The sequence below is a fragment of the Pezoporus occidentalis genome, unplaced genomic scaffold (assembly GCF_034315485.1).
Source record: "Pezoporus occidentalis ecotype Australia unplaced genomic scaffold, CSIRO_AGI_Poc_V1 ctg35, whole genome shotgun sequence".
Taxonomy (NCBI): domain Eukaryota; kingdom Metazoa; phylum Chordata; class Aves; order Psittaciformes; family Psittacidae; genus Pezoporus; species Pezoporus occidentalis.
In genome coordinates, this window is record NW_026915483.1 from 5,012,501 (window position 1) to 5,037,108 (window position 24,608).

A 24,608-nucleotide genomic window follows, 5' to 3' on the forward strand; every position below is an offset into this window, starting at 1 on the left:
CCCGCTGGCTTTGTATTCTCCTCTGAACCCACCTCTAGCACTGTACAAGAAGGGAATGTGCCAGAGAAATCATGTAGGTGAGTGGTAGAGAGGAACTGCTATGGTGCCAGGAAGGTTGAACCTGAGTACCAGAACGCACAGGAATGCGCCCAGCATCTCCCAGATGTGAGGTCAGCCTCTACCACATCTGCCCAGGGACAGCAGGCCCCTGCTGGTAGTTTTGTCTTTGAAGAATCACTGCTGTTTAGCACCTCAACGGGCTCTTCATTTTGCTGTGCTCACAGCCACATCTAAGATTTAAGTGATGATATCTACAGAAACAGCTTTGTATCACAAAACAGTGAGTAAAACCCAGCAGCAAAAAGATCAGCAAATAAACCCAGAACTGACATACCACTCTCTTAGCAGCAACCAGTGGGCAGCTGAGAAGTGCTCATTTATTCTGTTAACAAATAACAGTTTCAAAGAGATCCCTGAATAATGGATGTTTTCACAACTGGCATCATTACAGCAGGGCACACGGCTGCGGGAGGTCTTTGCTTTCACAACTGAGCATCACAGGCAATTTTGAGCATGGACAGCTCAGGTGAGTATGTTGGCTGCATGCAGTAAAACTCATGTGAGTAATCCTCTGTTTCTAGTAAGTTATACCTTATTAGGCGAGGTCTGCAAGAAACAAGAGGAAAAAAATAGTATCTCTTGCCCAAGAATATGACTGTTAACAAGAGCCTATCAAACCCCAGGTCTCCTCTTGCCTTGCTGAAAAGCAAAAGCAAGTTTTCATAACAGCTTTTGCTCTGTAATGGATCATTTCTGCACAAATCACAACTCCAAAGTTGACAGCCACACAAATTCCTTAGTTCTCGGAGACAATTTCATTTTAAATAGCTTATTTCCGTAAGCAGAGCATGAAGCAATTTCACTCAACCTGACAAATAAGGAAGGCCAAGGATGTTGCATTTAAAATTCAGAGATAACTAAACAGAAGAAAAATTATATTTAGACATGATAGGACCTGGAAGCAGGTTCCCTTCCACTCTTACGCTGCAGCTAAACAGCCATGATATGATCAAACAAGTTTTCACTTTTGCCTTGTAAATAAAATCAAAGGGCAACAGTCCTTTTTCTCTGACGTCTGTAGTTAATAAAGAAAGAATAAACATTACCTACTCTTACATGAGGAGGGAGGAGGAGAGAACATTTCTTAATCTCCTTCCAAAGAGGATTAATCTACAGCATATTTCCACCCCAAATACTAATGAAACGAAACGTTTCTCCTGCAGTTTTCTGGAGGGGGTGTTCTAACATATCAAAGCTGCTCGCACGAGCGAAGTTCACCAGGGTGCAGTACCAAGCTCGCAGCCTTCAGGTGAGATGCCATGTGGAAACACAGCCGAAGCTCCGGCTGTATGGGGGGAAGGAGAGCTTCTACCCTGCAGGTGAAAACCAACAGCTCACAACATTTCTTAGGGCCTATATATCTGAGGGATACAAAGTATCACACAAACACCAGTTAATTTGGGCTTACAGCAGCTCTGTAGAGTAGATGAGCTGTTACTACTGGAGCACATACAGCACAGGGAAGTTAAAGCCCCATTCATTGCAGAGCTTAATATGGGGATGGGTGCAACGGAGCCAAATGTGTATTGAAGCATTTACAGCTTCGAAGTGACCTAGCTAACGTAACTGGAAAAATCAAGAAAGGGGAGCTGGGGTAAGGTGCCCATGTCCCTTGCTGTGCCTCTGAGCCACTCGCCCATCCATGGAAGGGAACAGGACAACAAAGCTATTTTCAGCCAAAGTATCTGGAGCTTATAGAGACCAGATGAAAACACGGTGCCTTATCAGAACAGATAAGAGCCAATGCCTGCTGGTGTTCCCATCCCTCTGAAGAACCCAGCCACAAGTCTGGTGTTTTAATTGTTATTTTTGAGCAGAATATTTACACATCTGACTCTAAGCAGGCTTTGGTATCTCTGCAACGGGACCAAATGGGTGACATCATGATCCCAAAGAGCAATGGGATCAGCCTGGCTGCCCGTGCCCTTCCTCCCAAGGGGCATCCATAGCAAGACAGGCAGACCATGAGGAATGCGTTTAGGAGGGACAGACCCTTACAAACACAGCATTTTCTCTAAGGAACCAGAAAGGAAGAAGATGGCAATGGCAAAAAGGCCACAGAACAAGAGAAGTGCCTGGGCAAGATCCAGCGAGGGGAAGTGAGGATGAGCAGAGCCTGCAGAAGGGTTTACATTGCCTTTGAAGAGAAATATTCGTGCTGTCAGGTAAAACTGAGAATCTAACCCGTGGGAGGACAGAAGATGCTACCTTGAAGAATCTGGCTATTACAGGATTAACAGCTACAATCCCTCCCTCTGAGGACATCGAATACCAAAATCTGGCCTGAGGGTTTTAGCTGGTGAGGTTTGTCCAGGCGTGTCAGTAGGAACTCTACAACATACACAGGAGAAAACTGTCCAAACCTGTATTATCTAAACATCAACTGTCATTAAAATATTAAATATTTCTTTTTTCAAGGAATAAAAAATACAGAGGAATACAAAGCCAAAATATATACATTTCATTTGGGAGTAAAACATGCCCCTCAAACACTTCAATTCTCCTGCACAATGTATTCATATCATGTTTAAAAAACATTTGTCAAGCACATAAAAAAAACCAGAAGTTCACTGTCACACAGCTTAATTCCCTGTATTCTGCCTACATGCATACATAGGGCCAGTTTGTTAGGGGGTGGAGGTGTGTAGGAAAGCACAATCTAGCGAGACACGACACCATAACGGTGAACAATAAAAAGCAAGTGCAGCATATGTGCTGGACATTTGGTGAAAGTAACCCAGCGACAGCTCCGACTTTGGGAGATCTTCCTGTGCACAAGTTGGTAATTCAGTTTCTGCTGTGATTCAGCTCAATCAACAAGCAGGTTGTTCTCAACCCCTCTAATTACTCTTTAGCTGGGAATTCAGAGATTCTAGGAAATACAGGCTAACTTTTCAACTCTTTTTCTACAGAGCCCAACAAGCTGAAATCCGGGGGCTTTCTTCTTTTCCCTCTTAATGTTAAGGCTTTTCCTCCATCTAGCTGCTAAGATTCTCCCTGGCTATAAGATCTGAAATGGTAGCAATAATTATATTTCCTATTTTACTACTCGTAATTGCCCCTTTGATCAGAATCTTGTGCTGTTTAACCATGTTTATATGGTCATCCTGCACATGGGTTCTAAATACAGAACAAGTCATTTTCCAAGGGAAAGCTACAGGAACTGGGTTTCCCTTTACTGCACACACATGGAATCCCGCACATTTGGCACCGATTTAGCTTATTATAATTTCATTCTTCCTTTTTATATCTGTTTCATTGTAAAAGCAATGTAAAGATCCCCAGTCACTGGGAAAGACTGCTCATTGCTTGGTATTGGCTTCCTTCAACCAGCAAGCAGCACATCCACCCAGACCCAATCTTGCCTTTGCAAAAGGAGACACCAACAAACACAATAAATATCCCTCAGCTGGAGGAGCTGCATTATGGGTCTCTCAGCTTTGCTGCAAGCCTCACCTCTGCATGAAAACGAAACTTTTCAGACGTAGCCTTCTTGTTCCTCCCAAAGTCCAAGGGCAAATTCTGTTTGCAAAGAAACAGGCAAGCCTCCCCAGCTGGCAGACTGCCTCCGGGTCGGTCTCTCTCGCACAGGCATCTCTGCAAGGACATGACTGGTTGCCCCATCTCTGACAGCTTAGGCCTTGGCCACCTCGCATGCATTTGTTGGAGCCACATCAAGAAACCCTCCTTGCTTGTGGCTGGCTCTTACATAGAGCGGGCAGACACTGCCCTTCCCCATGCAAAACAGAAGACCGTTGCCTGGGACCATATGGTTGTTAATAATGGTAAACCCTGACAAAGTTCAGAGAACTCAAACAGAGCTGCTTTTGATTTAGGCCCCGCACCTGAAAGCAGCATTTGTTTCAGTCAGCTTCCTCAAAGTGATGGTCTCAGGAAGCTACACAAGCTGCCCAGCTCCAGAATTTGCAGTTCTTTGGAAAAAAGCACATGATCTTTTGAAACGCCATCCTTAGCCTAAGTGTTTTATTTGGAGGAGAAGCCAATGTGAAGGCAAATTCAACACAACCAGAGCTGAAGACTTTGCACCTGAAGCAGGCATACATCTCAGGGAAGAGCTGGTCTGTGCACAGTGTGTGCATAACCTGCACTGTTGCTCCACAGGAGGAGCAAAGGAAGGGGCTGAGCAAGTCCTTTTACTAATAGCTTTGCTTTATAGATTTCATTCTTCTGCTTGAAACATGTCTGTTCAATGCAATTTCATCACATTGCTTTGTCCCCTCAACCAGTTTAGGCAGACATTCATATTCTCCAGTCACAGGAAAAGCTGCTGCTGGAAGACGGTACGTGCAGCCAAAAGAACTAAAGGCTTCCAGATTAAAGAAACCTAATAGCTACTTAACTTGTACCATTTTATTTTGTGTACACTCAAGACCAGTACCAACAGGCAGACTCACCTGGACTTCCAAAACATCACCCTTTTCAGGATGCTCTCCAGGTGAGCCAGCCATTGGGAACTGCTGGGAGGGTTCTCATGCTGGAAGAGCAAAGCATGATGTGTGTGTTCTTCCCAGAATTTCTCATCAGAGATGCCTGTCCACCATTCACTACCATGAAGAAATGTGTTTACAAATAGGAACAAACACACAAGCATGGGAACAGGGAATCTTCACACTCGGAAATTTGCACTCAACTTGCTTCAGTCAGACTTGGAAGAGCAACAGCTTGGCACTTGGGGAATTTCAGCGACAGACAAGTGTTCTCCTTAGCTATTGGTAAATAGAACCACAAATTCCTAGAGCTTTTTGTCTGGATACCAGTAAGAGACTCTATGCTGAAAAGCATTACAGAGATAGAGATCAGAGGTCTATTTTTGTTTCTATGCCTTGACGCCCATGACTTTGATGGGGTAAGTGTATTAGCATATGATAAATTACTCTTTAATCTGTTGTAGTTATAATGCTAGAGAAAGGTTCGGTGGCTTTGCTCTCAGCTGTAAGTATTTCTGTGAAGAAACACTTGTTTTGCTGGAAGAGGGTAAGAACAAAGCTGTTTGTAAACAAAGCTGGAAAAGAAGAAATCCATCTCCCTGAAGCTCAAAACTCCACGAAATAACTTTCTGCAGAGAGCTGCTATTATCCAATGTGAAAAACTTCTTTGAACCCAGCAATCCTGAAATTACACAGAAATGCTCAAACAGGGCTGCACAGTACATCGCCTGAACTGGTATTGCTTTTAATTTCCCACCTGACTGGGTTGAAAAGGTTCGTACACTGGTAAGTGTAGAAGGAGAAACTTACTGAAAATTGCAATCCAGGATCAGATTAAAGAGGGAGGATGATACAGGGAAAATCTTCTTCATAAACGAGTTTCTTTATCCAGAACAAACTCAAGAGGTCCTGTGAGGGGAGGAATGATATGGGCTTCGTTAGGACAAAGAGAGTAGGAAAAGCTATGCCTGAAACCTCCTTTGAGAAGTCAACGCTTACAAACACAGCTTCTTTAAAGGCTAGGCATTGAAATCGCTTTGGAAGAAGTACTTTTATCTCCCAAGAAAATTAACACTGAAGTTCTGCACAGCACTCTATCACTGTTACATCCACGAAACGCTAAAAAGCACTAGGAAAAACTCTCTCACCCCACCTCTCAGTCCATCCTCTTGTCATCTGTCCGCTTGGGCCAGAAATTTCTCCATGACCCAAGAGAGAGATGCTCAGCCTACTCATTCATATAGAAGCTGAAGACACTACCTCCTTTGCAGCCTATGACATCCTAAAGCAACACATGTATCACCTTTAGAAGAAAAGGTTGAACCATAGGGATATTGCTAAAATAGATGAAGGTAAGAACTCTTCTTTTCACGAGCTTTAATGGCTGAAATTTTCCAACATTATACTGGAGTACTTCTGACCCTCTGCTGCTGCTGGGAAGACCTTGGTCTGCATTGCCCTGTGTTGTGAGAAACCCTTCCTCTCCCTGTGCCCTTGGGTGGAGTCAGCTTGTACCAGTTACATCAGCAACCTCAGTAGCTCCAGGCTCTGAGCACAAAGGGCAAGGGAACTACCGCCTGGTTTTGTCTCAGTCCTGCACTCACATGCAAACCCTATGTCTAGGCTGACAGCTTCAGAGAAGGAACCACGGAAGATTTTCCTTTTCTGGGCACATCTAGTTTCAGAGGTGGACCCCCAAGATATGACATTTCACTCTGACATAGTCCACCCTAAAGAACTGGCTGCCGTATGTCACCACCTCAACTCTGGTGTATGGCTAACAAGCAAGGGCTCCGTGAAAGGCAAGAACCATGCCAAGCTCTGTCTCTACTTGTCTTTACGGATGCTCCTCCTTGCATCAGAGAGGTATACAAGGAGAACCGAAATCCTACATGCCAGCATAGTTGGTGGCCAGAGCAGTAGGCTTGTTGGGAATGATTACTGTGGTTTTGACCCATAAATGTGGGTACAAACTCAGCGTGGCAGTTAGATCGCCATCAGTGAGCGCTTCGCTGCGGCATGGCCACAGCACATGTGCATTGTCAGGCTACCATGGAACGGCTGCTGGAAAACAAAATGGCATGTGAGAAATGCAGAACTGAAACCAAGCGTAGGCGACAACCATAAAAACCGAAGTCTCGTTAAATGCTGGACAGTTGGTAAACAGCAGACCCTCCCATCTGTTTGCTGCGTCCCGTGCAGGGGTGGAGGCAGAGGTGACGTGCCTGCTTTGGAAATCAGCAGTTTTTACACTATTCACCCAGGAAGTTATTAGCTTGCATGTTTGTGGGCAACTGCACAAGCTATTTTTGCTCATGGGACCCTATGTAAGGAAAGGATTGCAAGGTTTTAATAATGATCTTTCGTTAACTTGGTTACCCACACAACAATGGCTTTCTGAGAGGCCAACTGCTGCTAAAAACTTGAGAAGGGGTTTACTTCCAGAGGTATTAAACTATGAAAATATCTAACCATAATAGTAAGCAGCTATAAAAAGAGCCCTGTTTATTTCACATGATTTCTTTGTATGCCACAGTGTTATGAAAGTACTTTAGCTCAATGACAACATGGTAAATTGGAAAAGATTAACCGTTTAAATCAGCATTTACGCAGTTCGCGTTTGCTTGGTACTGGTGACTTTTATTCTTTCAAAACCCAGGTTCTCACTAGTACTGGCAGGTGTAAAAACACATGAATACCACTGCTCTAAATTTAAACCCAAATTTTACCTGAGAGTAAGTTTAACTCACATGAGGGCCATGAAAGGAGCAGCCTGGGACTGAATGTAATGGAAAAAACCAATAATGCAGACTTCGTTCTGTATCACTGTACATCATGTAGGTAAGATTTGGAGCCCACACACCCAATCTGAGAAGTAACCTGGTATATCCCATGTCTGTACTATTGTAGATTGTATCCAGTAACTTTCCTGCAACAGTGGAATGCCACAGAATATCCTACAGAAAAGGTCAAACCCTTCACGTTGTCTATAGGGCTATGATGGTGTTCCCAAGAAACACCACAAGGCCTCACTCCCTTCCACTGCTGGGGTACACTGAGAAAAAGAAGGGAAAATGAAGACAGCATTTGTTTCTGGGAAGACCTGCACTGCTCCACGGAGAGGACACTTCCACCCCTGTTAATCCCAGCTTCTTAAAGCAACACTCCGCAAGATAATGAATCCTTTAAATGTTACATCTTGTGTCTTGCATTATTGTGGTGCAGCAACTCTCCACATCAAACAGTCATCAGCACTATTACAAAGTGGGCTTATAAGAGACTGGCTGAAAAGGCGCTGTGTGAAAAGAAGTGGAAAATTAAAGCTGAAGCAGTCGAAGAAAGGGCTTAATTTACTGGCATGTACAGTATGCAAATGAGATTACTCTCAGCTTAACTGCATCATTTATGTCCATAATAACGGCATCATCATTACAGGGCTCAAATTAAATTACACCATAATTAGCATATCAAAGTGATTGGTTAAAGTTTAAAACAAATACCCAATTTTGTTAATGAACAGCTGTAATTGTCATGTACACTTCAATGAAAACTCCCTAAACAAATATATGTTTTAGAGCAGAGAAAGATTTTGAAGCAGACAGGTCTGCAGCAGAGGTAAATTGCCTAAAATAGAATGACACAGACTATTCTATTAACGTTAATATATGCTCATCGTTTTCAGGTAATAAAACATCCTATCAAAACAAGCCTTCTCCCTGTATTTTTTGCCTCTCAGCTGCACTGTTGCACTAGCAAGTGTCAGAGGGGAGAGGTGCTGACCGTGACACACGTGACGATGGTGAGAGGGGAGGAAGAAGAAGAGGAAGAAGATGCCTTGCTAACTCTTACCCTGCAGACTAGGGCTGGAGAGAGCCGATGACATGATAACACATTAAGCAGCCTACAATTCAATTTAATCTTATCATATTCACACAGCAGTTTCAGAGGTGGAACTGCACTGGAGAAGTTTTTGCTGTTCTCCTCTCATCAAAGTAAATAGGGGGGTGGGACCAGCGGGTTTGTCACTGGAGCCTGGCAACCAGCAACACATTTCCACAGATCCATCACTGCAAACGTACACAGTAAATACACAGTTAAAACACTCCTCGGGCAGAGCGAGCTCTAACAGAAGAGCGAGCTGCCGTATTTTAGCAGTATAGGTGAGCTCCAGCACACTTGGGTTGATAGGAACTATGAGGGTACCAGGCCAGAGAAGCCCAATGCCACCTGCACATGCCAAGTAAAATAATCCCTCTATGTCTCCCCACAAAATGTTTACACTGATATATTTGATTATGTAGCACCCAGTATTATAGGAAGCGACACAGGGAAGTATATTTTGTGCTAAAACTGGGAATGCACTTTCAAATATACTTAACAAGGAAATTGAATGTCTTATTAAATCCGTATTATCAAAACACTGTTCAAAAATTTAAAGAAAGTAGCTTTTCATTTTATTCATCGAGGAATCCATTAAAGCCTAAGCTCTGAAGTAGTATGTAAATTATGTGCCTTTCAAGGTAGAGCTAGGGCAAATTCACTCCATCAACTAATGATGAACCTCATTATGTGCAGGGAGTATTCATAATGAGGAAACAAGCCACCCGCCATTCCATGTTCTAACATAAATCCCTGTAAAATGTGAATATCTCCACGTCTAATTAAAGGCTACTAATTCCTATCATCCCCTACATGGCCCAAAAAGCAAAAACTAGAATCGTGTTTAAAAAGACACCCTTTAATTTTACAAAACACATTTATTTGTGTTTATATCACTAGTGAGTTGCAATGTCTGGGGTTTGGTTTTTTTTCTAAGAAGAATTAATCCCACTTTCATGGGATAAAAGTTTGGGAGCACAAAAGTTTATTTACATTATCTGACTTGGCCTTACATTTTACAAAGGAGTTTCTGATTAGCACAGGTCAGGCTGCACAGCTCAACAGAAAAATAAATGGAGAGGCAGAGAGAAAAAACCTGCAGGAATATGTAGGAAATGGTATTTTAAGGGGAAAAAAGAAATAGAAGAAAAAGAGGCTGGAAAGCACAGCCTGGAACTGAGACTTCCTACAAAAAATAATCTAGAGATCCCACAATAACTAGGAAGGCAGCAGTTCAGGAAGAGCGAGAGCCGATTAAACACCATCATACAACAGGTATTGAAGAGATTCTTTTGAATGTTACTCAATTTAGGAAGAAGATGCTTCCCTTCTGAAATCCTGTCGGAATTTTAGGAATTGGAGACAACGCCGCTCCACACAGCCTGGAAGCAAAGTGCTCTTCCTCAGACTTACCCAGATACGAGACTTCTACCTACAAAGCGCAGTGTCCGCTCCTACAATCAAAAATGTGTTTCTTATAAAGTTACATAATGCCCATGGTCTGCATCGCCGTGAATCCATGTGCTCTGGCACTGAATTATGGATCTGCTCCTCTGTACTTCCCGGCATGACAGCGCACAGGTCTGCCGGCTCCGCACCACTGTTCCTTTTTTACTGCTCTGTATTAATATTTTCCTACGTTTCCAAAACAAAACGAACAGCACGGCAGAACCTAAGAGCGTTTCGGTCTGCAGGAAGAGGAGAGCATCCCCTGAAGCCGAGTAACGCACAGGCTTTAAAAAGAAAAGAGGAAGAAAGAATCTCACATTAAGAGGTGGTTTAAGAAACGTGGGGACACCTCGCAAGGCTCGGAGCACTCGGGCAGGGGCACCTTCGGATTATGTCAACTGAAAAGTTGAAATCCTCGTGTAAAAATACCCTGTTTCATCCCTAGAGAAGCTTATTTAGAATTCATAGAAATTCACAGCTGCTAAGAAGAGGATGCGCACATAAAATCACAAACGCAAAAAAAAGAAAACCCACCCCCAAAAAAATGTATATAAACCGATATTGAAGAGAATAAAATAAAGCACGCAGATTAAAGTATTTTAGCAATGCCAATTTTCTAGAAATAGCAGGGCAGTTTACGGAGGGGGGGAAGGGGGAGGGGGGATCCGGCGTCTTTAAGTTGCATAAAAATAAAACTACGCTCGTAAAGCTGCTCCCTGCGCGCCCGCTCCCTCCGCGCCTCCGCCGAGGGGTTCGGCGGTGGGTTGTGGCGGTGGTTTTCTCCTCTTTCCTCCCTTCTCCTTTTAGGTCAGCCAGTGGTGCACCGGGAAGACAGCCCTCCAAAAATAACTCGTCCCTCCCCCGGAGCGCCCAGCTCAACACCCTACCTTTGTTCTGCCGCCGCAGATAAGGACCGGCCCCGCCGCGGGAGCCGCCGCGGCCGCGCAGCGGGACGGCCCGGGCGGGGGGGGGGGGGCGGCTCTGGCGGGGGACACCTGGCAGCGCGCAGCGCTGCGCGGGCGCGGAGCCGTCCGGCCCCCCCCCCCCCCCCCCCCCCCCGCCCAGCCCTCTCCCTCCTCCAACCCCGTCCCTGCTCCCGGGACGACCCGCGGGCAGAGCCGAAGAGCCGATCGCGCCCCGCCGCCGCCCCCCCCCAGCCCCGCCGGGCAGCGCGCAGGTTACATACGGGGGGGGCCGGGAGCCGGGCAGGAAGAGTTCTGCAGGATTTATTTGACACTTATTTTCCGGGCAGCCCTTTTGTGGAGTTGCGCCGTTTGTTTCTTATTGTCTGAGCAGCAGTTGGAAGCGTCTCCCCGAGGGGGCCCCTCGGCCCGGCTCGGCCGCTTTGACAGGGAGGTAACCATATTAGGATGTGTATGGCAAAGTAAACAATAACAGCGTTGCAATGAAATGGAAATCTTTTTTTCTTTCTTTCTTTCCAGCTAATAGTGCTGGTGTCAGTCCTGGTTTCAGCCGTTCCCCACCAGTTCTGGTTCCTGCCTTTACAAGGCCATCTTTTTAAAAAGTAAAATTTAAAACATTGAAATTAAATAATCAAAAGGAAGAAAAATGGGAGGGGGGGAAGGGGCACTGGGGTTATTGGCAAGTGGTACCAGTGTCCCACTGCTGAAAGCGCTTTGGGTCGCAGTGGGAGGAGGAGGGGGAGCGCTGCCGACATCCAAATAAAGACATGGCACTTCCAGCACTGAAAAAATAAATATAATAATTTACAATAATGCCCCCATGCGTTTCTGAGACCGCAGCAGAGCAAGGAGGTGAGCGGGGATGGGGGGCACAGGCATTAAAATCGCAGTTTTGAAAGCAGGGGCAAGGAGATGAGCAAAGTCCAGTCCTGTTTGACACGATGGCAGCGAACTGGTGGGATGAGCTAAGTTGTGCAAACCCCTGCAAGTCTGCTGGCTTTAAAGCTTTGGAATCGCTGGGTTTACAGGATAAAGCACTTTAGACGAATTGTAAATTGCAGGTGTCAAGTTATTTGGTTTAATAAGAAACAGAGCTCAGAGCAGTCGCCATGCAAAGATTCCCCTACCAGCATAGTCGAGAGAGAAGTTCTGCCCAGGGAAACACTTGGAAGTTCAACATTATTATTTTAATACCTCAATTCCACATCCTAAGAAGTGACCAAGAACAACAAGCGTAGCATCTCCTTGCACTGCATGCCGAGGCTCAGCACTAGCAGCCAGTCTGCGAGAGAATTACAGCCATAAGATGAAGCTAGTTTGCATGTCTTGGTGACGACGGATGGGGCAGCTCTCTGGTGTGAGAGTCCAACACGAGGTGTTGAACTGTCTGTGCCACCAGTTAGCATCCTCCACCGGCAAAATGGAGCACTCCTCTGGCAAGGGCTGACAAAACAGAGTGCTGATGCTCCCTGCCTGTACCAGGCGCCGGCTTGATAAGATACGCCACGAGGAGAGGTTTAAGGTAGATAGGCAAACATAGTCGCTGTGAGCTCACACGCTTCATTTAGAACAAAAGGCAACATTTCTCTGACAAATATGATGCACACTTACCCTGCCAAATTCGCTCATACTCAGATAATCTGCAGCAATCAGAACATCAGTGTTGACATCTAATGGTACCTACATGCATCTCTCTTTGCCTTTCCACGTGGTGTAAGGCTGCTCCGTTAACACGCTTCACGTTTTTCAACCATCTTGTTTAACCTAAACATCTATAAAATTACAGAGCGCTATGCTGCATGTGCAACCCCCCCACAACAAAAATCCTAAGTTAACATGCTGATATCAAAATCAATAAATCACACGACCAAGTAGCAGTTCAAAAGTTCAAAGACATGATGGCCAGTTCACTACGTCGTAGCACTCAACCAATAATAACTTGACTCCATCACTCCTCATAGTATAGACAATTTCATAGCATCATTTTCATTAGCCTGTCTCACTGAAAATTGCTAGCTATTTATGTATACACTAAAATAAATTAGCCATTTCATCAAGCACTGTGATTCTTATAAAATACATTAACACAATACTCAATTTTTCAGTGGGAGTAAATAAATAAATCAATAAATTCAATATGGGGTAATTTATTTTTTTTCTTTACTGTGGAGCTTCAGCTCTCAGCATAAGTGTTTTTATTGGGTTTATTTGTTTCAATAAAAATTGAAATGGGCCACTGATCTTAGCAGTATGATGGGGGGGGGGGGGGTTAGGAGGGCAGAAAACAACCCAGCCCTATCTAATATTAAGAAAGCGTATTGCACAGTTCAGCCAGCTGGCAATGTGTAGGGTTTGGTTGAAATTTTCATTACAGTTATTAAACAGCCACTCAGTTTTGAAGGGTTCTTCCCTCCACCTGAATAGTTCAGGTTGGAAAAGACCTTTAACATAGAGTCCAACCGTTAACCCAGCACTGCCAAGTCCACCACTAAGCCATGTCCCTAAGCACCAAATCTACACATCTTAAATACCTGCAGGGATGGTGACTCCACCACTTCCCTGGGCAGCCTGTTTCAATGCTTGATAACCCTTTTGGTAAAGAAATTCTTCCTAATATCCAGTCTAAACCTCCCCTGGTGCAACTTGAGGCCATTTCCTCTTGTCCTACTGCTTGTTACTTGGAAGAAGAGACCAACACTCACCTTGCTACAACCTGCTGTCAGGTAGCTGTAGAGAATGAGAAGGTCTCCCCCGAGCCTCCTTTTTTCCAGGTTGAACAACCCCAGTTCCCTCAGCCGTTCCTCATCAGACTCGTGGTCCAGACCCTTCACCAGCTTCATTGTCCTTCTTCAGACATGTTCTTATGATGCAGCTTAGTGCATCCTTTGGGACATCATATTTGGTGTTTGGCAGCTCTTGCTCTACAGAGAAGCACCCTACTACGTTAGCAGTCCCCCTGACTTGCGTAAAACACACCACCTCAGGGGCTGGGCAACAAGATGATTCAGAATTTGGTACAACAAAACGCTCACACATGGGTATGAACCTGGACCTCCTCGGTCCTCCTGCTACCATCACCTCAGATCAGCAGACAACACACCAACCCCTCCAAAAGACTCCTAATCCTGGTAATGTTGCACTTCTCTGCAAGTCTAACACTTCCAGCGCAAACCATAGACTTTACCTGCTCCATGATGACAAAAAGAACCTATGAGGAACCAGGAAGACAGAAGATACGCCCCTTTTGACATGAATTGGTGCCAAATCCAGTGTCAGCAGTGAAAACACAGATGTATTAACTAACACAATTTAAGCCCATAATAGTTGTAATGTACTTCCTTTAAGAAGGCTGCAAGTGAACAGCACCGTTTGAAAACTGCTTGGTGGTAACAAGAAGGTACCTTCTGTTCATATTCACTCTTTAACCTAATCAGAGGAAAAGTAAATATCAGGTCTCAATTTTAATGACCGACTATAAATAAAAGCTTTTCCGCAAAATGCACAGTTTGCAAAGAGAATGATTTTAAGTCTGATGTCACTGGTGACCCATTGAACTACATGGCACATGTCAGACAGACGTCTGTTTCTTAAATTGCAGCAATAAATTAGTAGCCACAGAATCTGCTCTGTCAAGAGAACATGAAGCTTTCCTATTCAGATAAAAGTTTAATGACCGTTTCAGTTTAGGTGCACAACTTAAGATCACTGTTGATGGGAGGGGACCAACAGAAGGGCTGGCTGCTCCGTGCTGTATATACCACATGCTGTCAGATGGAGGCTCCTTGGCCATGACCAAGCAGAGGCCACCGTGCTGCCGAGCCATAGAAACACCCCCTGCAAAACCAGAATGCATAGTGCAGTTTTCCATAGTACTGTCCACAAAATCCCCTCTCCTCTGCCACTAAAGATCTGACCTGATCACACAATGAAACCAACAGGAGCAGGAGGTGTTTCTTCCATACCTTAGAGGTGTCATGGAGCCAAATCGAAGGACTTAACACTCACAAGTGAAGGAGTAAGCAGCAAAGCATATCCCATGTCAGTACAAGAGAAAAACTGCTCTTTCATCTGCCTCTGACCCCCATAAGCAGTATTATTTCACCCCAACACGATCCAAGCCTCTGACCCATGTGGAATGTTTTCCTTTGACTTTATACTGATTAAAATGTTAGTGTTTCACAATACGATACTTGAATAAAGCCTCTGGCAGTGTGCACTCACACACAGAGTATCCTAATAGGTGTGACCACTTAACACCTCGCAATATACTGTGTCCCATCTCCCTTCCCTTGTTTTCAGTAAATAGTAGATTGGCCAAGTTTTAACCATTTTCACTGGACTCTTCCTTGCTGAGGATTGTGCCACAGGGAAAATTTTGGTGAAAAGCTTAATGTAAAGCTCCTGAGATACTCCTGAAAACAGAGAGCTGGTCTACCACGGTGAGCAACCTGATCACTTCAAGAAGCCACCATGCTCCCACACACTGGAGCACAGAGGTGAAAACAAGCAGGTAAAAGACTTCAGTGGGAGGTAGGTGAGTGGCACCATTCCCCACCTACTGCCCCCTCCTTTCTGACCCCAGACAGGGGTAGAGGAAGCCACCTGATTTGAATAGAGAAGAGACATCACCAGCTCAGAAAGCAGGAAAACGAGCAGACAGGGACAAGGAGGCCAGACAGAAATGAACCATGACTGCCTGAGCACATCACCTATCTGGTGGTGGTGGTGGCTGCATATGGTTTTTATTCATTACAAGGAACTAGAGGGTTTAGTTCAGTTTGGGACATTCTGGGAGACCTGTAGGTTGGCCAAGCTGAGATCAAATTGTGCAGGTACGTACAAAACAAAATCCCCAACTTGTGTGTGACCGCCCTCCCCATTTCCACATTTTAGCCCCAAAACACGGAAAATCCTAAGGCTGCTTGGCTAGTTGGTGTTAAGTGTGTTCTCACACAGCCAGATAGCATCTATTTCTCTAAACCTTTTCTGAAAAACAACTGTAAGGTCTTAGTGGGAAAGGTCTGGACACAGAAAACTTCAACCCAACTGGGTTGGCATTTAATTGTATTGGAACAACAGGGGTTTTCAACAGGAAGTGTGGGTCACTCTACTCTAGAAGTCTTCTCTTTTTATAGGAACAACATCAGTCTCTTTCTTTGTGTCAGTAAAGAAAGTAAAAATTAATTATATGCATATTTTTTATACTGTTTTGCTGCTTTCCCATGAAACATCAACTTTGTCTTTTCATACGTTATTCTATGCACAGAGCTAGTAAAAAGTTTTATGCCACCCCCCCCTCCAATATGCAATAAAACTACATAACGAGCCTTATACAGGAGGCAGTAATTTATCACTAAGGCTTCCTGCATCCAACTAACAGGTCCATGCCCTCCGGCACACAAGGGTATATTGCCTTTCCTCCTTCCAGCCTCACTAAACAACAAAACCCAAAGTGGCCTCCTGCCCCTGTTGCCTCAGCTGACATTCCCCATGAGGATGCTGGCAAGGCCTCGAGTGCAGCAGAATGGTCTCTCCAACCTTGTGTGCTCCACCAGGAAAGGATGGGCACAGCCGGGCTGTGCAGAGGCTCTCTGCTCCAGTGCTTACAAAGACTCTGTACCAGGTAGAGCTCCAGAGGAGCTTGAGCTTATGATAAGCAACAGCATACTTAACAGTTACATGTTACTGTTCACGATAATGCAATATTTCATTTGGGTGATTTAGAAGTCCCTCTTGACTAACTTACAGTGAGACACCAAACGCTTCATCAATCACAACCATTTTTATTCACAATCCAGTGCAAAAACTACAGGGAGAGTTGAATTTTTCAGCAACTCACTGGGGAGGGTATTGCTACTAGCACTGAAAATCCTCCTATCTCACCAATTTTTATGTTAGATTCAAATATATTTTCTTCCTAAGCAGCATTCCATTTTCCTGCCTCTCTCTGCCACATTTCTTATCATGGCAGGGTGAAAAGAGTATCCAATTTAATATCTGTTTTGCAGGACAGGAGATTTTTTCATATCTTATGCACTAAGGAAAGCTGCAGGGGATGGCTTAGCAGGCTGAGCATCACATTTTAAATACCTAGACTCCCTGGAACCACAGATCCCATCAGGTCGACTGAGCCCTTCATGTTTCTGGGGCAGATAAATTAAGTGTCATGCTGTTTACTTTGCCGGGATCTTTCTGATGAAACCTCTGCGGTAAAGGTCCTGTCTGTTCTGCATGGAGTTGAAGGTTAAAGTCTTGTGGTTAAGGCATAGCACCGGGTGCCACCCTGATCACACCAACGCTAATGGCAATTCTGCCATTTCTGCAAGAGAGACATTCCAAAGATCTGCTCCCAGAACTCCCTGCAATATTACTGGATGACTGAAAATTATTCAACAGCTTATCTGGTTTTGGTGACTGTTAAAGGGAAGAAAATACAGATACACCTCCCAGATGTTTAATTCATAAGTTATACAAACCTGTCAGATCTATGGATGACAGAAGAGAGATACTCATCATTTTTACAGCCTGATTTCTGTGGCTGGAGGTAACCCTGTGTTTCCACAAAGTCATACCCTCTTCCCATCCCGTTGCACTGCCCAGAAGCAGTGGCTGAACCCACCAACAGTAATGGCTCTCAGCAGAAGCCTTTTAGAAAGGAATTGCTGGAGATAAGTAATGTGAAATAATCAGACAAGATAAAATGTTAATAATCATCACAGAAGTCACAGTTTTGATGCACATGTGCAGAAGCTATACCCATATTCAAACACACACAAACCTTCTCAACTTTGGACATTTCAGAGGTCCATCACATACATAAGGTCTGATTTGTGGTGAACAGACTCAGTATTGAAGAAAACAGGACGCTCTGAGGAGGGTAGCTGTAAACATGCACTTGGAACCTGTCCCTGGCCTTACCCTTTCCTTCCCAGCTACCATTATTTTAATGGATTCAGATACACAGAAGATTCTGGGAAGGGAGGAGGAAGGAAAATAAAATGTAACAATAGAAAAAAAAAAAAGAGTTATTCAAAATCATTTCCCTTTGAAGTAGAAATTAGGCAAAAAAAAACTATTTCCTTTTGCAGTGGTTAGGGAAAAGACTTTTGATTTGTTTCCACAACAGCCTAGTGTACACATTCTCTGCTTAGGGTACCAGAAATAATAATTAACACTCCTAAAACACCGTGTGTTACAATGACATACAAAAGGTAAAAGGTGGCTGCTGCCTGTACAGGTAGTTTAGTGCACCTCCCACATTTTCCTCCCAGACTACCTGAGGACCTGCTGGTGCTCCAGCACCACACTGTGCCAGCATATGGACCTTACTGGGATGGGGTAGAAGAGGCAAGAAACAGTCCTCCAGCTCAATTTACACAGTTACATTTCAACTGCATTTTAACAGGTTTTTGGCTAACCAGCAGAAAGGATCAAACCATTTTTTGTAAACATCTCATATTCAAGCATTGCAAACATATTATTTGCATTACAGAGAAGAAAAGCTCCATAAGGAAAAGAAACCAGACAAACAGTTCTGGGTAGAGCCTGTTTTTACTGGAGTGTTTGGTACATTTGTCTTTTAGAGGCTAGACAAAGACCCTTAGAAAAGGGTATCAAGATACTTTGTGTCAAACCTTTGCAAACCAAACCCGACCAGCAGAATCTGCCACAAAGAACAAGGACTTCGCCCACAATCCATCTACTGATCCTGGAATCTCAGTGTCTCTAAGTTAGGCACTCCACAACTGCCCATGAGCTTTAAATGCCTTAGTTAAGAACATGAAGGTCTCCTGTGGCAGGGGACAGAACTAATGTAGAGAAAACAAGGCAGGTCAGGGGGTGGCTCTACAGTGAAACTAAAACACTACAAGAAAGCTTCTCTTCCAAAACTGCTTTGAAACAATTACTACAGCACCTCTTTAGCTCACTATTTAAAGTAAACTGGGCAAAACAGGACATCAACGATCCCCAAACAGTATTCGTTTCCACCATGAAGCCCTTGCAGGTGTGTCTCCAAACTCATAGAGCATCGCAAAACCCTTAAGGAAAAGGGGGGAGCAAGAAGATGGAGATGCATTGCTCTCCCACACACATACATCTCTGGCCGAGGGACACAGAATCAGCACTGCAGCTCAGTCCTTCCATCTTTCTTGGCTCAGTCTGACAAGATGCCCTCCATATTCCCATCTGCCCTCTTTCTGCTCTTTGCTGAGGAAAACACAACAGACCCAAAGCGTTGCCGGCTGCCAGTGGCAGCTCTTTTAACAAATAGGCCAATCCTTCATGTCCAGCATGTCCCCAGATGCACTGAACCGCATCCACAGAGCCTGGCTGCAGGTCCCAGCTCAGGCAGAGTGAAGCAGAACAGATAACCATTATTCTTAACTCTAAGCTCCTGTGCTTCAGCACTTCAAGTCACCAGTGGTCAGCAAGGAGACTTTTGGATGTGCTGGTGTATTCAGAGGAAAAAGGAAGGAATAAAAAGCAGGAGACAGGGTTGTAGTACCTCCTGCTATCCCAAGGGTAAGCCAGGATGCTCTCCCTGGCAGTGGGCTCCCAACAGAGCTTTGATGGCTGGTCATACACACTACTTCGTATCGACAAGCGAACAAAAGCGAAAAATGGAAAGGACAAGGTGGATTTTAGATAAAGTGAAATATCCCTCCTCTCTATCAGGTCTGAGGAGTAAAGGATGAAACAGGATGGAACTGGTTTTGGTTTAAAGCTGCAAAGGAATCGCAGGGAGAGAAGCACTTACAGAGAAATGTATTTTCATGTAAACTTTTATGAGCTCATCCCTTGTAACTGGACATCAGGGAACAGGTTAATAAACATCATCAGGGTGAGAAAAACACAGTAAAAAAAATAGACTACAAACCCATCTCTTCCAAGATGTTAGAAATAGCTCTGCAGCTATATACTGCAGGGAGGCGAGCACACTCAAATACAAGTTTGCATCTTAAACGTAAGCACACATACATACAAACAAGGTTTTGCAGATATTTTGTTAGCTTTACTACAAGATGTTCCAGGGCTGATGCTGCAGCTTATGTTACAGTGCTTGTCATAAAGCTGCAGAGCAGCCCCCCCAAGAAGGGGCCTTGGAAAGAAGCTGAGATAGTGACAGTTGTGTTGCTGGGGATATTTCTGAGACACAGTTGCTGTTTACTGTGTTTCTATTTCCAATCATGCTGCAAAGTCCACTCGTAAAACACGAAGAGGCATTTATTTGGGTGTGGGACAGCGCAACATGCACGTAAGGAGGACCAGCTCCTTCAGCTGCTACGCCTGGGCAGAGCTCAACTGAAATACTTTTATAGCCTGACCTACAGTGGAGTATTTGGTCCATGAAGAAAACTGTAGTCAAAATCCCCAGTTACAAGGCTTATCTCGGGATATATTTATGCACAAAGCTCAAATAATTTAATACCATGCCTCACTAATCATGTGAGTGCACAATTTTGGCAGGGGCAAGTGGTTCTTTTATACTGTGCACTTCTTGCTCCTCACTTAGAAAAGGTGCCTCCGAAACTTACCAGCACTTTTAAAGATGGCATCTATCTATCTATGCCATATACAGTCCAATGGGATTAATCATAGGCTCCCTAGGAGATATTAAGGTACTCTAGGAGTTAAAAAACTACTCGTAATGATGGCAAGTCACAGCATATGGCCAGTTGGACAACTACATTCCACTTCAAAGGGAAATTAAGTAATACACTCTGGGGTATGTTCTCCCCATGTTACACTTGCAAATGTCCATTAATGCTAATGATTGCACAAAGTGTAACAAATATGACACAACACCTAAAACAAAGCAAGATCAGCCCAGAAGATGCAAAAGCATCTGCAGAAGGAGATAAAGAGCATTTAAACCTATCAACTTACTTCATTTTTCCTTTCTTTCCTCAAAAGCAAGAGGTGAGCAGGATTGCAAAAATACACGATTTGCCAACAAATGTACAAACCACAGCTCAAGATAAACAGTGAAAAAGGACCCGAAATTCAAGGCCAGTACAAGTTCATCATCTTAACTGGAGATCAGAAAACTGGCTCCTAAATTAAAAAGAAAGAATATCAATTCCATTTTTTTTCCCTAAGAAAACCATTTCCTACCAGCTTTGAAAACAAGCATGCCTACAGTGACCTGCTTGGAGTCTCTGTGATGGTTTTGGCTTGGCTTCCTCACCCCTCCTCAGCTGGGTGGCTAACTGCGAGTGTAACCACGAGGTTCAGAGGGTTCTCTTCTTATTAACCTTCCACTTCATGCTTCCAATTTTAGACAGCAGTAAAACCGCCTTTCAGAAATTCCACTTATCCTCAGTTACTTCTGAGGTGAGAGTTCACATTTCTGTCCACATCCATGATGCCAGACTACTCTGGTAGGACAATACCGAGTTCATGCACTGGACAACACAGAGTTAATGGTATAGGTTTTGTTTTCCTTCTATTTTCCTTGGATTTTCTAATTTACTTAGGAATCACCAGAGCAGTTCAGTGGCTTTAAAAGTGCCATAAACTCTTGCCCAAATTTTGATGCCTAGACACACAATGAAACAGAGGGACGATCTCTTAGATGCAAGATTTGTAACGGCAAGATGCAGGCATCCGTTGTCGTGGGGCAGCACCATGACTAACTAGTACTTTTGTTAAATACCTGGTGTCAAGACCATGCTGTCACAACAGCCCACCAACACATGCGTGAGTATGAAGCGAGATGGGGCAAGAACTGAAAGCACCCTAACTGCCCCTGAAAACCTGTCCTCCTTCCAGCCAGCTCTCTTCCAAGCCATAGTACCAGACAAATACACTGTCTCCTACCATCTCCTGATGTATTAAGACCAAAGCATGGTATGATAACACACATACATTTAGAAGGGTGTGACATGCCCATGCATGGTGGTAGAGGAGACAGAAAACATACCCCCTGAAACAAAATGGAGCTGAAATAACCACTTCTGCTACAAGTAATTTATCTTGCCATTATCCCCTACCAAATTCAGCATTGCTTTCTTGGCACAGAGGGCAATCCACAGTGTTGCAGCTGAGATCACTCTCGGCACCAGGAGAGCCCAGTGCATCCAGCCTTTGGCCACAGAAAGGGCATAAGACAAGGTGAGAAGAAACACCAGCAAAGCCGCCCAGCAGCGCTGAGCACAGAAACAATGCTCTCAGATACAACTGGGCTATTGCACTGTTCTTATCAGCAGATACAAGTTCAAGGTCAGCCTTGATGCACTGACTGAAAGCTGACACTGCCTATGTCCTGCAGCCAGCACGACTTCAAATCAAGGCTTCCATTTATTAGTAGTAATTTTGTTTATTATTGCAGGGCCTCAGGACAAACAAAAAAGGAGCCCCACTGTACTCAGTGCTGCACTAAAACGCTTGATGAGCCTCTTTAGAGGTTGTTCTCTTGAGCGTCTTTCCAGCAAGGTATTTTCAGATGTAAATAAATTCAGATTTCAGAAATCAGCTCCCTGGAATTTGTCTCCATAAGCAACTACCATGACTTTGCCCATTCAAATGTCAGCTCTACACCACACACCTCTTTAGGGTAAGGAAAATTGGTATTATAAAAATATAGGTGCTGGGGATGTAAATAGTTTTTGCCATTTATTTAAAGCCACTATTTGAACTTATTTTCTTTGCCTGAAATACGTGAAAGTTGCAAAATAATTGTTTTTCTGTTGTTTTTCTCTTCTTCCATTTATGTATCATTCTCATAAATGTACAGGGACATGCACAAATGGGAAAAAGAATTTAAGAGTTAAGTTTTAACTCAACGCTGTACAAATTGGTCTATGAAATCTGAAGCCATGCTAAGATCTCATGAGTTCAGCAGGATAATGAAAGCGGCGCAGAGCCAGGAACAAGGAATACCAACACTGCTGCAGCAGTGAATGCAGGAAAACACAAACAAAAATTCTGGAAGGAAGGTAAAACCTCAGGCTTTTCCCACATCCTCTGGAGACATTTGGTCATATACATTATTATTAGGGATGCTGAATTACTTGTACCTTTGGTCCAACCTCTCATATAAGCACTTCCATGCTGTTTGTAACACTTGCCATATTAAAAGGTGAAAGGAAAAAGCAGCACATGAGGCAAAGGGAGAACAGCATCCTTCTACGGTATCAAATCTCTCCACCGTGTCAGCGGATGGGTCCTGAGGACCAGACCATCACTTGAAAGCATTTTAAGACCATTTTCAAATGCAAATACTTCCTGCTGAGTCTCCACCTTGCTCAGATTTGTACCAATAATTTAGAGGTCACCAGCTATTACATCCTATTATCTAACCCTTCAGACTCTGCTTGCTTTCTTTTTACTGTTACTGTTCACTGATGTCTCCATTCACCTTTGAAGATGCCTGTTTAATTTAGCTGGAGTTTTAGACCACACTTTGGATTACATTTCCCCCAATCTTATTCCAGCAATTTCTTGCCAATAAATGGTATTTGGATACCCCACAGAAACCCCACATCAAATATTGATTACTGTTATTTCCATTACCATAGGCTGAACCAGTTAGGTCCTAAGAGCAAATTAAAGAGCTTGCTTCCATGTTCTCATCATTTAGAGGAAGGACACAAGTATTCTCCATAATAAGGAAGATGCTGACACAGAACCAAATAAATGCCCTATAAATTTATTTCTCTGGCATGGTTAAATAAAGAAAATATAGTAAACTACTTTGCATGCAGAGGATAAAAATCAATATAACTTCCATTCAGGCAACAAAAATCACAGCATATTGCTCTACATACATACATGCTCTTCAGTTAAGGTGGAATTTCCACAGTTCCCCTCTGAATACCCAGCTTTGCAGCACGCACCTCTCTATAGCACTCAGCAATCCCCGCTTGACATTAGTACTAAACAATATTCATTAAGAGCATAACACTAAAGTGCAACATGTAAGTAAATCAAACTCTCAATGCTCTATTTTACAAATTTCATGGGCCACTGGGGATAATTAAAAGGGTAATTATATAAAGTTGGTGCAGTTTTGAGACTCAAATGACATTTTCTGCTTTAAAGCACTTGATAATCTGGTATTTTTCTACTTAAGACAGTCTTTTTGTACTTTTATGGCCAAGCAGCATAAACAAACAAGAACTGTTTTTTAAGGTATTTCAATTCTTTATTTCTCTCTCTCCCCACACTGTTTTTCTCTATCAGCACCACTCACCAGTTATTCCTAAAAGTCCTATATTAAGATATCAAGAAAAATAAGGCCTTTAAAAAAACATCACTGATCACCATAAAACAATACTGAGCCTGCAGCCTGGTTTAAACTGAAGCTCTGAACAGAAATGGTATTGCTTTGGGTGTTTACAGCGCCGGAGTGCTGTTTGGTTTGTCACTGTGTTTAACCACTGCTCTAAAGCTAGCAAAGTACATTACTGGTAGTAACAGCTCATGAAAAATACAGCGAAGAAACTGCTAGTGGCAGAAGCATTTAACTTTCTTGTTAGCAGCCTCCCCCATGTGGCACTTTAGCACCAGCAAGTTGTTTATTATGTTCTGTGCCAGGCAAAACTGATTAAATGGGGCTCTTAAGAATCAAAGCGTTATAAATTCATGGAAATACAGCAAGCAATAAATTCCATGGAATTAAAAGCTTACTAGTGCTATTAGCATTTCAGGGTGTTTGCATTGTTAATACTGATGTGCAAAAATGATGTTCCTATAAGACAAGGCAAACCAACAGAACATATGCTTTAGCTGCTACATTTTTACACAATGGCATCATTGCTTGTAATTTTTTCCCCAAAAAACTAAA

General features: G+C 43.6%; 1 protein-coding gene across 18 annotated transcripts in view; it reads right to left on the bottom strand.

Annotated features, from left to right (window-relative positions):
• FOXP1 (forkhead box P1) overlaps positions 1 to 24,608 on the bottom strand; it is a 386,145-nt gene that overhangs the window by 187,847 nt on the left and 173,690 nt on the right. For 2 of the 18 annotated variants that reach the window (XM_062630324.1, XM_062630330.1), the window contains one exon: positions 5,379 to 5,477. The exons of the other annotated variants lie outside the window; for them this stretch is intronic. The gene's annotated coding sequence lies outside the window, so the exon portion shown is untranslated. The remainder of the gene's footprint in view (positions 1 to 5,378; positions 5,478 to 24,608) is intronic. 18 annotated transcript variants of the gene reach the window in all.